Genomic DNA, 12,062 nt, shown 5'->3' with positions numbered 1-12,062 from the left:
ATGATCCTACAGTCCCAGGATGGAGCCCTGCATCAGGCTCCCTGCTCAGTGGGGACTGCTGCACCCTCTCCCTCTACCCCTCACCCCACTCGTTCACCCTCTCTCTCTCTCTCTCTTTCTCTCTCTAGCTGTCTATAAATAAATAAATATTTTTAAGAAACTTATTTTTAGGGCACCTGGGTGGCTCAGTTGGTTAAGCAACTGCCTTTGGCTCAGGTCATGATCCTGGAGTCCCAGGATGGAATCCCACATCAGGCTCCCTGCTCAACAGGGAGTCTGCTTCTTCCTCTGACCCTCCCCCTTCTCCTGCTCTCTCTCTCTCCCTCTCTCTCTCGAATAAATAAATAAAAACTTAAAAAAAAAAAACCAACCTTTTTTTTAAATAAATGCAATTTTAAAAATATTTTTCAAAAAAGAGAAAGGCTTCCTATCTCAATGGCATAGGGAGTTCATTGCATGGAACACAGCCTTGTAGACATGCCAAACTAAAACGCTTCTGTGCTCTGGGAGAGCAGCTCCATATTCATATTGCCTTGTGAAGATATCACTATACATGGCAACTTTCAATAATTCACCATCAGAAAATATATAAATGCAATGAAAGGGGCTTTTCTGCTTACCAGTATTTTTTGTGGTTGTTGTTTTGACATCATTTAGGAGAATATATGTTAATATTGATTTTCCCAACAAAACAGTTGATTCGTAGTTAAAAGTAAGTTTACTGTCAATCGTCATCATCATCAAAGTAATAAAAAAACAAAGAGGGTTTCATTACATAGACATGGTTGATTAATCATTGGCCACATGATTGAACTCAATTTCTAACCTCCCTTTCCCCACTGCTGTTGGGCTGGATCAAAGTTATAACCTTCTAATTAGGTGGTTGTTCTTTCCAGTAAACAGTGTGTTTCTAAAGCTATCTAGGACCCCACCTTGACTCATCTCAGTAGCACTACGAAGACACTACTGTCACTTAGGAAACTCCAAGGGTCTTTGAAGCTCCCTGCCAAGAACTGAGAACAAAGACCATACACATTGTTTATTATACCACAAAACTTGCAAGAAATGTAAAGAACGCCAGTGGAAAAAGAGCATAGTAAGCAAGGGAGAATGGTGCAAAATGGTAGGGCCAAGCTTTGCTGCATGCTAGAATAATGTGGGTATCTTTAAAAAATAATGTCTGTCTGCTACCCTCAGACAGTCTAATGTAAATGGAAAAATGCAAAAAAAAAAAAAAAAAAAAAAAAAAACAAAAACAAAAGAGGGCATCAGAATTTCTTAAAGCACACCATGTAAATCTAACGTACAAAATATTTGGAAACCACTGATATTAATTAAGGTTGAAAGACAAGAAATTAATCAGACAAAACCCTTAAGGGCAGGTAAGTACTTTAAATTTTCTTCTAAGTCTAATGGGAAGCTGCTGAAAGAATTTTGTGTATGTGCGTTCTTTCATTTCAGAGATAATCTCAATCATGTAAACCAAAGTCTTAAGAAGGGAGTAATAAAGCTATTTTTATAATAGCTATATGATACACCATGAAGTATAGTGAAATAGAAGTATGGAAGAATGAAGACCAATTAGAATCAGATTCTAATGCTAGGGTAGGCAGTTAGGTTCTAACAAGATACCTGGAGGTCAGGAAGAAGGAAGTCATGATCAGCTAGGCAAGGTCCAAGGTCTGTCCCAGCAGCACTCCACAAGAAGCCCAATCAAACCAGAAAGGCCCAAGATCTCAAGTGCCATGACAGGAAACTGCTGACTGAATTAGGAAGAAAAAGGGAAAACCTCTGCTTATTGCTCCAAGTAGTGAATATTCCCCCTGCTAGTTAAGAACTGCAGATAAAAGATAGTAACCCAAACCTCAGAGATACACCTCCCTCTCTCTCTCTCCCTCTCTCTGTCTCTTTTTCTTTCTTTTGCTAGCCTCCATCATATCTTGAGTGTACTTTTTGCTTTAATAAACTTTCCCACTTGTGTTACTCTTCCACTGTGCTGTGCATCTGTCCTGAATTCTTTCTTAAGACAACCAAGAATGTTCAGCAATTCTTTTGGGTTAGGCTGGGTCAAGGTCCCAGGACCTGGGGTCACCCCATTCACCCAGTAACTCTATGAGGACAAATCAGAAAACTTGATTTATATTTCTTTTTTTTTTTTTAAGATTTTATTTGTTTATTTGACAGAGAAAGATCACAAGTAGGCAGAGGGGCAGGCAGAGAGAGGGAGGGGGATACAGGCTCCCCGCTGAGCAGAGAGCCCGATGTGGGGCTTGATCCCAGGACCCTGAGGTCATGATCTGAGCTGAAGGCAGAGGCTTAACCCACTGAGCCACCCAGGTGCCCAAGACTTGATTTATATTTCTTGAAGGCTGGGTGATACAAGACTGGTGTCTGCACCAGCCCTGAGGAATTTAAAAGCCTAGAAGTGGGTAAGGCGGACAGTGGTAACTAGGAAGATGGCTTCATTGAGGGAACCTTTTCTATTGACAAGTTCGATGTGTGTGTTTTCCCTTTGAACTGGGAAGACGTGACCTTGTGTCTAAAAGTGACTTTGTCCAGGAAGTGTGGTAGAGACCCAGGCATAGGTGGATAACAAGGAGTTTTAAATAGTCAGTGAGAAAATGTCAAAGAACTACCAATAAGCAATCTGCAGTAACGGGAGAACTTCCAAAGAACCCATGCAGCCCACAGTAGAAGAATCCATTGTAAAACACTAACCAAGCCAGAAAGTATTGCACCAGCTCCCAGCAGTACCAGAAGAAACACCTTTACTGTCCCTTACTTTCCCTTCTCTTCTCCCTTCCATTTGGGGGGAACAATGTCATCTTTGCTTTGATGTGTGGGGTAGAGAAGCAGGGACAGAAATACGAGGCAATAAAAAAGAAAAGAATTCTACATTTCCTCTTCCCAGCAGGTGTGAGCTGAGAGAGAGGTAGGGCACCCAGCACCAGAGCTCACCAACATCCCTCTATTCCCTTTTTCAGGAAAATGAAGACACATTTTCCAGCCCCTTTCAATTACATGGGGCCTGGGACTATAAATAACTGAAACTGGACTGAAAATGCCATGTGTCACTTTCAGACTGCAACAATAAGAACCCTCTGTGTGACTCTGTTATTCCCTCTTTCCCAGCAGCAAGGAGGTCCCCACTCAACATGGCACCATCCCCAGAGAGACCGCTTTGATTACTGAGCTATTACAGAGGAGTTACTGCTTTGGTACTAAAGGACTTAGGATAAACAAAGAAAAAACAAACAAAAATCCAGAACTTGTGTTGGGTCTGTCTGTTACCACAGCACAACTTGATCTGTCCTAATTAATACAAGGATAGAAGATTTAACCTAGAACAAAATTTGGAGTCTGTATTACTACTTGAGACTGAACATACTAATTATTGATCTAAAAACCATTTCCAGGGTCAAAGAGCCTATAAGGCTTTTATTATCTAATAGCTTCTTTGAGATTTCAGCCAAGGGCAGGGAGAAAAAGAGCCACATGGACATTTGCAAGGTTTTGGGGAGGAAAAATTACATTGCTTTATTGTTTCAGCCTCAAAACTTATACTTCTATTGTGCTGATTATGGAAGGTTTCTGGAAATTCTCACTAACCTGGGTCAAACTATTTAAAAGATTACTTCATGTAACAAGGAAAATAATAGTATATAGATTTTTAAAAACTTCCTCTTGGAAGTTTGGGTTCTGAGTGTAGGTATAGATAGCGTTAAGTCGCAAAGGATTGAAAAGGAATGCCATCCCCCAGGAGTTAACAATTTTATGTTTCTGGAAGATTTTTATAACTTGAATAGACTGTCACACCATCAACTACTTGAAAAGACAGGCTTCGTTGTCTTAGATTACTGTTGGTTATCTCTGCCACAGCAGCGGGGATGGAGAGCCATCATTGCTTCAGAAATACAGCTATGCTGTTTAGATATCCATAGGCATTGTTTGACTAGTGTAGATTGCAAAAACAGCCACATTGCTCTGCTTTTTTTCTCTGTGCTGCCAAGACTCAGGTCTAGTCTTTTGCCTTGATTTAACCAACAGACTGAGTTGAAGGAAGGAGCACAGTTCAAGTTCTGAGCTTGGGACTGATCTGGCTTCTTGCAACCCTGGAGTTGTCATCAGTCAGTCAGTCCAGGCTAGCGTGACAGAGGGTGAGAGATAGGCAGCCCAGTCACTTTTGTTGTCCCAGCTGATGACTAGCCATCCTCCTGAGAGAGATCTGCCCAGCAGACATTCGGGTGGCTGCCAACACATGGGGATCCCAGCTTAGACTGGAAGAACTAGAAGAATAGAAACTCCCAGCTGTGATCTCCACGCTGACCCGTAAGATTGCGAACAAAATTAACGGATGTTTTAATTCATTAACTTTTGGATGATTCTTTAAATGACAAAAGCTGGTTGAAAAAACAAGGATGAGATAAATACTGTTCGTAAGAAACTCTGCTAATTGTTTACGAATGGCAGCAGAAAGGAAAGGCTAAGTGTCATAAATGCTACATTTAGGGAGAGAGGGTTAGATTTTATAGCTACTCGTTTTTAGGTCTTGTATTAGTAATTTGTGCTGTCTTAACAAAATTCCATAGACTGGGTGGCTTCAACAGAATTTTATTTTCTCACAGTTCTGAAAGGCTGGGAAGTCCAAAGTCAAGGTGCTAGCTGATTGGTTTCTGGTGAGAACTTTTCCTAGCTTGCAGAAGATTGCCTTTTCTTTGTGTCCTCACATGACAGTGTCTCCCCTTCCTAGAAGGGCATAAGCTCTATAGGATGAGTGTCTCAGCCTCATGACCTAATTTAACTTTTATCACCTCTTCATGGGCTGTGTCTCCAGATAGAGTCACATTGGGGGATATGGCTTCAGTGTGTGAATTTGAGGGGAACAGAAACTTTCAGTCCATAATAGCTCGAAAAACACTATCATTGTTGACATTCCTAGAGTAAAAAACCACCACTTCGTTATTATAGGATTGAACGTCAGTAGTCCTTCCCCCCTCTTCCCCACTAAATGATTTTCCATAACACACATTAACTTAGGAATGCAACTTTTACATTATTACACTGAACAGATTATACAAATAAGTCTTTCTAAAATTTTTGCTATACAATCTGGCATTTTATGAAATGAAAGGATTACATTGGAAGAAATAACTTGCGCTTTAGCAGCTTTTTGGAAATCAAGGTAGCCTTTAAAACAAATCGCATTTGATGAAGCAAAATAGAAAAATAATTCTCAAAGGCGCACATACACATTCTGGCAGTTTAATTATCTCCCGTTCTTCTCGCACATTTTTATTTTTATATTTAGAAATAAATGGTCAACTTGTAATATTATTTGAATAACAAAATAGAAACAGTTACATTAAGTAAATGGCAAAGAATGTTTAAAATCTATTAGGTATTCCTATACTAAAAGTTTACTATAATGCATATAAAAAGGCCTTTATGCAAATTTTCTATTTCTTATTGTGCAATGCTGAGCAAATATTGTTGCTTGCTGCTATGTCGTTTTACACTTGAAGTGTTTATATTTTCTTAATAAAAGAATGCTTAAGTATTTAGCATAATATTTACATATTAAAATATCAAAGAATGACATATTCAGTTCTATGAATATTATTAGTGGTCTACTATTATGTGTTTTCATATTTTATACTCCAACTGCAGTCAATGGATATAGATCATTTGCTACCTGACATCATGAAGATATTTTCCTGTGTTGATAATTTTGTCTTTCGCATTTAGGTCTTTAATCCACCCAGACTTGATTTTATGTGTGCATAAAGTAGCATTTTGATTTGTTGTTCATATGGATACATTTGATCTGAACAGTATTTATGGAAGACATTGTTCATCCTCCACTAATCTTCCATGCCATCTTGGTCACATATATGCCTGTATATCTATATCTGCTTTTAGGCTGTCCATTTTATTTCATTAGTCTATTTCTGCACCCATACCACATTACCTTAATTATTATAGATCCGTAATAAATCTTAATATCTAATAAAGCAAGCCTTAGCTCTGATTTTTCTATTTCAAGACTGTCTTGATTTATGTACCCTCTTGAATTTACATATAAATTTTAGAAACAGCTTATTAATTTCTATGGAAAGAAAATGCTATAATTTTGGCTAGACTTTTTTAGAGGTAAAATCAATTAATATAATTTATTTTTTAATTCATTTAGGTATTGTTTAATATCTTTCAATAAATTTTAAAATATCTCTCAGAGTTCTTGAGCATATTCTGTCAGATATGTTTTTATGTAACTTTTATGTTTGGTGTTATAAATATTCAAACCTTTTTGTTTGTATTTTTACCATTTATTACTGTTATTTGAGAACACTATTTTACTATGCAGATTTTTATTTAGCAACTTTTTCTTACTCTTCTACTAATTTGAATGATTATTTGCAAGTGTTTTTGTTATTTCTTATGCATAGCTATATGATTTGAAAATTAATTTTTATTTTTTTATTCTTTCCAATCATTACACACTTACTTCTTTTTCTTGTCATACTGCACTAGTTAGAAAAACTGGTAAAAAATTAAATAATGGAGGTATTGCTTGGAATCTAAGTCTTCTTCCTGAATTCAGAAACAAAGCTTCTCGATATTTTGTTCTCACTGTGTATAAAGTTCACTGTTGATTTTCAGTCACATTAAGGAAATTCCCTTCTGTTTCTAATTTGTCAAGAACATCAACATCAATGCACATTGTATTTTAATAAGTGCTGTGTGGGCAATTGTTGAGGTATTTTATGATCTTTAATTTTACAATATGACAAATTATATTAACGTTTCCATATTAATACTTCATCTTCCAGAAGTAAAAGCAACTTTGTCACATGGATTATACCATTTATACTTTTTGTATGTTCTAAATTCTTCTTGCTAGCAAATTACTTATGATTTTTGCATCATGTTTCTTAAATAAATTTTGCTCGTTTTTCTTTCTTTACTATCTTTGTTGCATTTGGCACTAAAATTACACTAGCCTCATAAATAAGCTTTTAGTGCCCTAAAAAAGTATGAGGACGTTTGCAAAAATTTACTTGAACACTGGTTTAAACTTGTTGATAGAGACTCTGTGCTTGGAATTTTCTTAGTGGAAAGATTTTTGACTACTGATTCACTCTTCTAGTAAGTAAAGGACCACTCAGACCTTCCAATTCTTCTTTGGGTAAATTTGTATATATATTTTTTTTCTTGAAATTTGTCAATGTAGTAGAAACATTTGAATTTATAGCATGAGGTTTTCATAAAACTTTCATAAATATTAAAAATCCCAGAAATACCCAAATGAATTGTAACTTATGTCCACTCAAAAACCTACACCTGACTGTTTATAACAGTTTTATTCATAATTGCTAAAACCTGGAAGCAAGTAAGATGTCCGTCGATAGGGGAATGGATAAGGAAACTGTGGCATATCCATACAGTGGAATATTTCCCACCAATAAAAATAAAGGAGCAATCAAGCCATGAGAAGACATTGAGAAAACTTAAATGCATATTGGTAAGTGAAAGGATTCAATCTGAGAAGGCTACATACCATGTAATTCCCACTATAGGACATTCTGGAACAGACGAAACTATGAAGGTTATAAAAAAAAAATCAGTGGTTGCCAGAAGTTGGGAGAGGTGGAGGGAGGGATGAATAGACAGAGCACAGGGAATTTTTGGAGCAGTTAAATTATTCTGTATGATACTGTAATGTGTACATATAATACATTTATACATTTGTCAAACCTCATAGAATACACAGCACAAAGAGTGAACTCTAATATAAATTATGAATTTCAGTTAATAATAATGTATCAATATGGGCTCATCAATTGTAACAAATGTTCACACTAATGTAAGATTAATAGTAAGGAAAACTACACTCAGAGGAGAGAATGAGTATATGGGAATTCTCCATATTTTCTATAAACTGAAACTGCTAAAAAAATAGTCTATTAAATTAAAAAATTAATAAATAAGTGTTGTATTAACTTACTTGTCATATGACAACCATGTTTCCTAGTTTCTTTTATAATTGCATCAACATTTAACCATATTTTTCCATTACTATATTACATTTTTATAATGATGGAATCCACAGCTGTCTAAATCCTGGACCTAGTTTCTTCTTTTACAAACTCTTTATGTACCATTAAAACACTACATTTTTCCTAATTGACTTATTTTACAGGTTATTACTTTGAGAAACAGTTTTAAGGAATGCTCTTATTAATATTGGTTTCCTTTCTGAATAGCCTTTTTTTTTTTAATTAGAGCTTTATTATTGTTGGCAAATTGTGATTTTTTTCAAGATCAATAAGATTTGCTCCACACCAGCTGCATCAACTCAGGTAATTCTTACCTTACCTCAATGTACACTTACCTAAAATGGTCAATTTAATAAATTTATTTATTTATATTAACACTATGGTCACATAAATCCAACAGAGTAGATATTCTACAACTTTAGACAAGTTCCATAACCCTGACTTATTGGTATTTTCCCCTTGATCATGGAAAACAGAAAAGAACCAACTTAGACAATTTTAAAAAAGTATATATCTCAGGACGCTCTGACTGTCCTATGTTCTCTTTCCTTTTGAAAGCAACTCACCTGCGCAAAGAGGAAAGCTTATTTATATAGCCTTGTGGTTGCCCAAGAGAATCTGGTTGTGTTTTACTTGAGATGTTAGGTTAATATGATTTTCTTAAACTTCATAACTCAATCCACCTTTTTTATTTGGAGCAGAAATTTTTCCCTTGAATTACAAATGATCTAGGTCAATTCTTTTGCATTGACTTAAGCAAAAAGTTGGAAATATCAGGCTGACTTTATCATATTCTCTGTAATTAAGCAGAGAATTTGTTTTCTGATATTAGTTATTTTTTCCCTAGTATTTGATTAGTATTTTCTTCTTTTGCTTATTCAATTTGTGGGAACTATAGGCATGAAAAGCATAGAGAAAAAAACTCTTACTGCATAAATTTTGAGGTTTAGTTTAGAATTGCACACTCTTTTATTTAGGATAAACTTTAAACTAATTAAATTATTTCTACTTCAAATTCCAAAATATCAAGAGCTATAATACTAACAGGAAGAAATGATGAAAATAGTCTTTTCTTCTTTTCTTGGGAATGTGCCCCTGTTTTGGAATTCATTGTACTTTTTTCACTTACGGATTTTGGGCACAAAATATCTACTATTTAGATATTTGCTAATAAAATTCATTGTCAAAATCTGGAGCAGGCATTTTTTTAACTTTCTCAAAAAAAAAAAAAAAAAAAACCTCATAATCCTATATTTACTTTTTTAAAATGTCCTCTGGAATTCAAGAAAATTCTATAAACAAAAAAATTCTAAAAATCAGATGTCTACAGTAGGTCAGTTGCTTAGAAAACAGTTGTAGTATTACCATAATTGAACCTGTCCTGTCTAAAAGGAGGAGAACCCAGACCAAGTAGTTTAATAGTACTGATCACTAGTTACAATGGAAGAGGAAGACGTACAAAGACAATCAGAGAATGGTGAGGACACCCAGGGTTTCAATCAATACCCAGAAATTAGTGTCAGTCAAAAGTTATTCTAGAGTTGGGGAGACAAAGGAGGCAATGATGCTGCAAAAGCTTGAGCATACAGAACATACGGACAGGAGCTGGAATCGTAGATGAACAGCCACTTGTGGAAGCAAGGCCCAGTTGGGAACTGGGATCATGGCAAGGTTTGGCTCAATAAAAATTATGGCCACAGAGAGAAGGTCTGCTAGAAAGAGAAGGAATTATGGGGACTCTGTCTCTACAAAAAATGTATCCCAAAGCCAAGAAAGAAGGCAACAAAGGAACCTGGTTTCTCTCCCATTGTCCTCCATTTTTTTTTTATTGTTTTATTTTACTTTGTCTCCCTTTAGCTATATCTATCCAGAAAACAATTGGCAAAGGAGGGTGTGGAAAATCAAGTTTGTGAGAATCAGGACCCTGAGACTGAACAGAAGAGTAAAAAAATTAATCTTTTCTCAGAGTGAAGTAGTCATGATTTGGGGAAATTTGGCAGAAAATCTAGAAATAAGGACTAGGAAAAAAATAAGAAATATAGGGTTGGAAAATTCTATAATGACTATCAGTAATATTATAACAGATGGAAATATTTTTATGATTAGTGTTTATATTAAGTTTTATGGCAAAGAACAAAAGTCTCAGATACGTTTTTTAAAAATATCCATGAGTGCTTGAATCAGTAGAAAATCTTACTTCATAAAGTTCTTGACAAATACCTTCTAACACTTATTGAATGTAGATGATGGGCCATTCACAGGGCTATCCATGCTCTTTTTTATTTAATCCTCACAAAAACTCTAGGAAGTAGATACAATTGCCATTTTGCAGATGAAGGGAGGACTAATTCTGTGAAGTCACAGTGGTAGTAAGTGGGAGAAGACCTATTCAAAGCCTTGTTTCCTGATCTCTAAGCTCTGTCCAGATCACCATGTAATTCTGTCCCAGTCAGTGGCGGTCTGATGAGGCTTCATTATGTGTTATTCATAATCACCTTTCTGAGCAGATGGCTCTCTCCCACTTCACAAAGCTGGCTCACAATAAGGATGGTTAAAATTAAATAGATGCTTTATAACCAACCCACACACAAAAGATGAAATCATTCCTGCTTACGCGACCAATGATCTTCTAAAGGCTATATGTACATTTTTATCTCCTTAATCATCTGTAAATACTCTGTTATTCTAGAAGATGGCTAAGGGGGTAGGTAGATTGAAACAGAAAAGGAAAGCATTCATCTACAGGCAGAGGCATCTCTTCATCCAAAGCAGCCTCCCAACTTCCTCAGTCTCCAGAACCTTGCTGGGTTTGCCTTGCCAGTCCAGAAATGGAAAAGCATTTGGTGGTCAGTATTTACACACATTGCTACCTTTCCCTGGTAAAAGGAGGCTTATCTGACCATGGCCACATCCTGCACATTGGACACTACCAGTCAATGATGGAGCTTTCAGCAAGATGTAGAAGAGATGAAGAATTATAAGACTCCACTAAGACAGTTTTGCAAAAGTCAAGGGAAATGGAATGTTCTATTTTAGAGATATTGTAAGATCTGTCACCTCCAGCTACAGGTCATCTTTGTGCCACCCAGCCATTGCTCTGTTGATGACATTAAAGAAGTCTTTGTTATCCAGGCACAGGAACAACAGATAGAGCTAGCTGTTGGAAATCCAGAGCACTCTGGCATCAAGCCTATTGCACAGCCAGGAGCAATGTATTTTTATGTTGAAATTGACAGAGGAAAGAAACTTTCCCACAAAATTTAAAAAAAAAAAAAATTCCCTTGCAGTTAAAAAAAGGGGGTACTGGCCAGTGATGCCATTCTTAATATTCCCGACTGTCTGACTGGTGGCAGTGCCACATGAGCAAGGAAGAGGCAACCCTGGCTCACAGCTTCTGGAGAAACTTTGAGCTCTTTGACTTCATTCTTGATGACTGAGCAAAGAGAAAGGTGCTTTGTGAACTTCACAAGAAGTAGTAGCAACCTGTTCATAAAGAAATTAGTCTCTCAGGGACTCCTGTGGAAACACCTGCAGCAAAGAGACCCAATATTGAAATGTTTTCTAGAAAAAATCACCTTCTAGGATGAACATCTTATGTTAAAAGCCTGTCTGTCATCCAGCTCCAAGTACAGATTGTGTTTACCTACATTTTCAAAAAAGCATTTAAATTATCAAATAAAATACAAGTGTTTTTCCATGAAAAAAAAAAATAAATGAATCATGGGTAGGGTCAACAGAAATTCTGTTTTTTTTTTGCTTTAACCCAAAGCAAAAAAATAATACCTAATTAGATAAGTACTTGGTTCGTTGATTATTTATTTATTTATTATTTATTATTTATTACTAATGCACTATCTAGTGTGTGTGTATGTGTGTGTGTGTGTGTGTGTGTGTGTGTTGTAGGGAAAGGTACAACACGCTACTACAAAACTCTTTCTCAAAACTGCATAAGCCGGGACGCCTGGGTGGCTCAGTTGGTTAAGCAGCTGCCTTCGGCTCAGGTCA

At 36.2% G+C, this 12,062-nt stretch overlaps 1 pseudogene; it reads left to right on the top strand.

The window, feature by feature from the left end:
- LOC132018721 (CWF19-like protein 1) overlaps window positions 1-11,494 on the top strand; it is a 53,636-nt pseudogene extending 42,142 nt beyond the window's left edge.
- Window positions 11,495-12,062: the final 568 nt, after the last annotated feature.

This window comes from Mustela nigripes, chromosome 5 (assembly GCF_022355385.1).
Source record: "Mustela nigripes isolate SB6536 chromosome 5, MUSNIG.SB6536, whole genome shotgun sequence".
Lineage (NCBI taxonomy): Eukaryota > Metazoa > Chordata > Mammalia > Carnivora > Mustelidae > Mustela > Mustela nigripes.
This window is presented reverse-complemented; position numbering and strand designations above follow the sequence as displayed.